The following is a 6,000-nucleotide window of genomic DNA, read 5'->3' on the forward strand; positions in this document are numbered from 1 at the left end:
TCAAATTGGTTATGTAAGGACGCGATTCGTGACGGACCGTAACAGTGTCGGGTTCGCACGTAAAAAGACCCCTAACAATATCACTTGTAGAGCGTGGGTTTGGAAGGCTAGGCCTTGGTTGACGGGCGGTGGGTTTTTCGCGGTGTTCGTACGAGTTTAAGTTTTCCTTCACCCCTGGAGTCTTTCTCCTGGAGGTGGGCTGGGAGGCTCTGGTTTTTGGCCATTTTTCCCAACCACCCCTATAGATTACTTACTCTTCCTTTTATACTAGCTCGCGTCTACTGTCCTTCGTCCACGCGTAGGGTTAAACTTTCCAAGGTTGATACTTGTCCCATCAGTCCATACTCAAAGTCGTTAGGGATGGTTGTAAAAGCCAAAGAATACGGCTCTGTCAGGTTCAGAACATTAAATGGCAGTAACAGCAGCTTTCCCTTGATATTTTAGATCTTTCTTCTAAGTTTCAGTCTTATACCGTCTTTACCCTTATTTCTTCTTTGGGGGGACTTTGGGTCTGCCGAGGATTGAGCTATCCTCGGCGGTATCCAAAGGCTATTTTGTCGAGCTTGAGCCATAGCCCTCCTCGGCTTGGGCCTCTGGATTCTCCCTGGGTAGATGGGCCTGACCCATAGATCATTTGGGCCCCACAATAGCCCCTCAAAACCCGGCTGTCCAACTTCTTGGTTGGAAAGGGGGGTTTTGGTGATGTCCAACCTCGTCCTACGGCCCAATCAATTTGGCCTATTAATAATGCTGGCGGCTCTTCATCTGTCCAAGAAATGCACCGGCCTATGAGACGGTTTTTTGATTTCGGGCTTGACGCGTTCTTATCGTTTGGGTATTCCAAAACGTGCTTTTAATGACCACTATCTACGAAACTACTTTAGTTTGGCGGTTTGTTTTGATGGGGTGGAGAAGCGGAACCGGCATGTTTGTGTTGGCAGATTCCTTTGGAGATCTGAACCTATTAAATGTCTCCCACCCCACCCTCTGTATAAGAAGGAAAGGAGGAGGTTATTGTTTTTGTAAAGAATCCCTTTTCATCCTTCTGAGATTTGAAATACTTGGCCTCCCCTAGGGTTCATTTTACCCACTGGTTTATACACTAAATCGTGATACACTTTACCGTAACAACAAGAGATGCAAAAGCCCCACCCCTCCCAAAAACGCCATGTTCCGATAAAGCTCATCATAGCTCGATCGGGACAAGGATGGCGAAGACTCAAAATCAACCTCATCCTTCTTTCAGTCAAAATCCGAAGCAGGGACTCGTCACGTCAAACTTTCGACGTGATTGAGTCGAGAACTCCCAAGATCATTACCATCCGGCTCCTCACGAGCGTACCTATTATGGCACCGCCGTGTTAGGAGTCAGGGCTGAGGCAGGGGCTAAGTGCTTCTGTTTCTCCCTCTTTTGCTCCCTGGTGCCCTCCCCCGCCCTCTCCTTATAGTTTTCCCAGCACCAGTTCCGACCTGGTGCTTTCTCTTCTCCCTCTTTTGCTCCTTTTCTTTCTTTTCATTTCTTCTCTCCTCTTCTCCTCCTTCTTTACTCATGTCTTCCATCTTCTTTATTCATCCCCTCCATCTTCGTCATTGATTTCTTCCTTGCTATTTCCTTCTTCTTCATTCACTCTCTTTTTTAAGGTGAGTCCCTCTCTTAGTATGAGCAGCAATGAGGCGGAGATTGGAGAAACTTTGAAGACGAGTTTAAAAGACGCTTGACAGTTTACTTTTCTGTACTACAGATGTAATGGTTGCTTAGGCAGTTCACATTTTGTATAGGCTCGTTTGAGCCCCTCCTTGTGCATTGTAATAATTTTTCGTATTAATAAAAATCATTGTTATTTTATTTCGCATGTTTTGTCTCTATGCCTTCTTCTTCTTCTTTTTTGGATCTACAAACGCTGCTCGGCACAATAATATAGCATCTAGATCAATGACAACTAAGACCAAAAGATTTGATAATAAAAAGACGTCGCCATAACTTTAATAGAAATGTTTGGCCCAATAAGGCCGATCAATGAAGAGTAATACTTACCCCATGCCAGCCGAGGTGAAAAACGAAGGCTTGATGTCATGTAAGGAATAACCATTTGAAGATATAGCACCCACCAAATGAGCGGCCTTCTTATATGACTAAGCGCTGGGGCGTTCCACCCCCTTCCTTACACCTTTATTGGCCTTAACCTTTTATGGTGTTTAAGCCGTGGATGAAGTGACCTGACATTTTTATCAAGTAACCCATCTTACGAGATTCAAACCTTTTCTTATCCAAGTATTTGGTTTTCCCATTGGCTTGGGTCCGAGGACCGTACAAGGCCTTGGTTCTGTCCAAAAACTTGTAATTTTTATAATTTTTCGTACTTGGTTTCCCCATAGGCTTGAGTCCGAGGACCATACAAGGCCTTGGTTCTGTCCAAAAACTTGTAAGTTTTATAATTTTTTGGTACTTGGTTTCCCCATAGGCTTGAGTCCGAAGACCATACAAGGCCTTGGTTCTGTCCCTGGGCCCATATGCTGAACGGGCCTGGGCCGCGAATTTACTGGGCCCACCAATTAAGAGGTGTTTCCATAACCTTTGATCACGCAGTACCTTTTGGCGTCCTAGTGTTCGAGGTGCACCTTCTCGAGACTCCTTTAACCTCAGGGTTGCAGACGATGTTGGAAGTCGAGCCAGAGACGTTTTGTCTGTAGCGTTCCTTGGGACGCTGCGCGAATTAAATGCCACCACCTTATCTTTTAACATAAATAGGAGAGAAAGTTGCTCTATCCACACACAAATCCTTCAGATTCCTCCCTTAGTTCATCATGCTTGAGGCAGGGCTTGGGAAAAAGGAGCTCCCTCTGCCACAAAGGCGTCATGTCCCCCCGAGACTCAGAGTAGGGAGGTACGGGCCAAGGAGGTGCAAGTTCAAGGGAGCATTCCATTTCGTCATAGGGGAGAGGGTCTTTTTCCCTCTTTTAGTCAAAATCCAAAGCAGGTTCTGGTCATGCCAGTTTTTCGGTATGTCCAAAGAAGGAATTTCCACCATCAGCACTGTCTGCCTTGTAGCAGGCAAATTTTTGTGGGGGCTTCCCAACCTCAAGCTCCTAGCACCTTTTCTGTAGATGGTGTTAGCCTGAGGTCAGGTTCTTTGGCTGCCTGAGTTATGGGCATGCAGAAGTGTCGGGGAATAGTTTCCTTAGACAATAACTTGGCGCAGTAGCCAACCTCTCCTCTGAGCTGTCCCCACGGCCTTATCTCCACTCGCTTGTATTTTCCTTTACTTATGTAGTCAACTTTAGTGTAAGCTTGTTTCAGTTTTTCATTGTACACTGTACTGTTCCTTTGTCTTAATAAAATATGTGTCTATTTCTCCATACATATCTTTCTTCTTCGTAACAACTACTTTATGCATGAATATTAAATGCAAGCTTGCCCTTAAGGATATTCCAGGCAGAAAAAATGCTTTAACACAGGTTCCTACTAATTTGAACTCACAAATATTATCAAGTATAACAATGGTAACTTTCAATAAACTAAATTCTTGGAACTAACCGGGATAAGCGCTGAGTACTACGCGATGCATGCTAGACCAATGTCCGAGAACGATAATCTCTAAATAATTCGTCTGAAAGGGTAGCTAAGTAGTGAGGGACTTTGGTTGTGCTTTTGGGGTAATATGTTGCGCCGTATCGCATCAACCCCTTTGATACTGGGGATCCGAGGGTAGACCGAGGAATCCGCGCAATCAAGGTATTAACCCGTCTGCCAACGCGGAGTTCTCTTCGGAGGGATTTCGAGGTTTACGGGCCATAGTTTTTTCTTTAAATAGTTGGTTCCTCATCCAAGTAGTTGGTTTCCCCATGGGCTTGAGTCCGGTGGACCATACAATGCCCTGGTTCTGTCCAAAACCTAGTTTTCCATCATCCAGGAAGTTGGTTTCCCCATAGGCTTGAGTCCGAGGACTTTGCAATGCCTTGGTTCTTTCCAAAACCTAGTTTTCATTACATCCAGGTAGTTGGTTTCCCCTGAGGCTTGGGTCCGAGGACCATGCAATGCCTTGGTTCTGTCCAAAACCTAGTTTTCCCCATCCAGGTAGTTGGTTTCCCCTGAGGCTTGGGTCTGTGGACCATGCAATGCCTTGGTTCTGTCCAAAACCTAGTTTTTCCCCATCCAGGTAGTTGGTTTCCCCTGAGGCTTGGGTCCGTGGACCATGCAATGCCTTGGTTCTGTCCAAAACCTAGTTTTCCACATCCAGGTAGTTGGTTTCCCCTGAGGCTTGAGTCCGAGGACTTTGCAATGCCTTGGTTCTGTCCAAAACCTAGTTTTCATTACATCCAGGTAGTTGGTTTCCCCTGAGGCTTGGGTCCGAGGACCATGCAATGCCTTGATTTTGTCCAAAACCTAGTTTTCATTACATCCAGGTAGTTGGTTTCCCCTGAGACTTGGGTCCGAGGACCATGCAATGCCTTGGTTCTGTCCAAAACCTAGTTTTCCCCATCCAGGTAGTTGGTTTCCCCTGAGGCTTGGGTCCGTGGACCATGCAATGCCTTGGTTCTGTCCAAAACCTAGTTTTTCCCCATCCAGGTAGTTGGTTTCCCCTGAGGCTTGGGTCCGTGGACCATGCAATGCCTTGGTTCTGTCCAAAACCTAGTTTTCCACATCCAGGTAGTTGGTTTTCCCTGAGGCTTGAGTCCGAGGACTTTGCAATGCCTTGGTTCTGTCCAAAACCTAGTTTTCATTACATCCAGGTAGTTGGTTTCCCCTGAGGCTTGGGTCCGAGGACCATGCAATGCCTTGGTTTTGTCCAAAACCTAGTTTTCATTACATCCAGGTAGTTGGTATCCCCTGAGACTTGGGTCCGAGGACCATGCAATGCCTTGGTTCTGTCCAAAACCTAGTTTTCCCCATCCAGGTAGTTGGTTTCCCCTGAGGCTTGGGTCCGTGGACCATGCAATGCCTTGGTTCTGTCCAAAACCTAGTTTTCATTACATCCAGGTAGTTGGTTTCCCCTGAGGCTTGGGTCCGAGGACCATGCAATGCCTTGGTTCTGTCCAAAACCTAGTTTTCCCCATCCAGGTAGTTGGTTTCCCCTGAGGCTTGGGTCCGTGGACCATGCAATGCCTTGGTTCTGTCCAAAACCTAGTTTTCCACATCCAGGTAGTTGGTTTCCCCTAAGGCTTGGGTCCGTGGACCATGCAATGCCTTGGTTCTGTCCAAAACCTAGTTTTCTCTTTATGTGGGATCTTGGCTTTAGGGGAGTTAGCTCCTCAGCCAAGCCCCTAGAGTTTATCCATACGGTTAACGCTACCAAGTGCCTAGTTTGCTCTTTACAGGGGACCTTGGCTTTAAGGGAGTTAGCTCCTCAACCCAGCCCCTAGTCAAGAAACGTAGTCCCTAACAGAATTTTATACTAGAACTCTATAACCAACGGTTAGATATATCGAAGAAACTCTATCGACCCACTTCCTACACCAACACACAAGCCTTTCCCACAGACGGCGCCAATTGTAAGGACGCGATTCGTGACGGACCGTAACAGTGTCGGGTTCGCACGTAAAAAGGCCCCTAACAATATCACTTGTAGAGCGTGGATTTGGAAGGCTAGGCCTTGGTTGACGGGCGGTGGGTTTTTCGCGATGTTCGTACGAGTTTAAGTTTTCCTTCACCCCTGGAGTCTTTCTCCTGGAGGTGGGCTGGGAGGCTCTGGTTTTTGGCCATTTTTCCCAACCACCCCTATAGATTACTTACTCTTCCTTTTATACTAGCTCGCGTCCACTGTCCTTCGTCCACGCGTAGGGTTAAACTTTCCAAGGTTGATACTTGTCCCATCAGTCCATACTCAAAGTCGTTAGGGATGGTTGTAAAAGCCAAAGAATACGGCTCTGTCAGGTTCAGAGCATTAAATGGCAGTAACAGCAGCTTTCCCTTTATATTTTAGATCTTTCTTTCAAGTTTCAGTCTTATATACCGTCTTTACCCTTATTTCTTCTTTGGGGGGACTTTGGGTCTGCCGAGGA

Source organism: Quercus lobata, chromosome 1, assembly GCF_001633185.2.
Source record: "Quercus lobata isolate SW786 chromosome 1, ValleyOak3.0 Primary Assembly, whole genome shotgun sequence".
Taxonomy (NCBI): domain Eukaryota; kingdom Viridiplantae; phylum Streptophyta; class Magnoliopsida; order Fagales; family Fagaceae; genus Quercus; species Quercus lobata.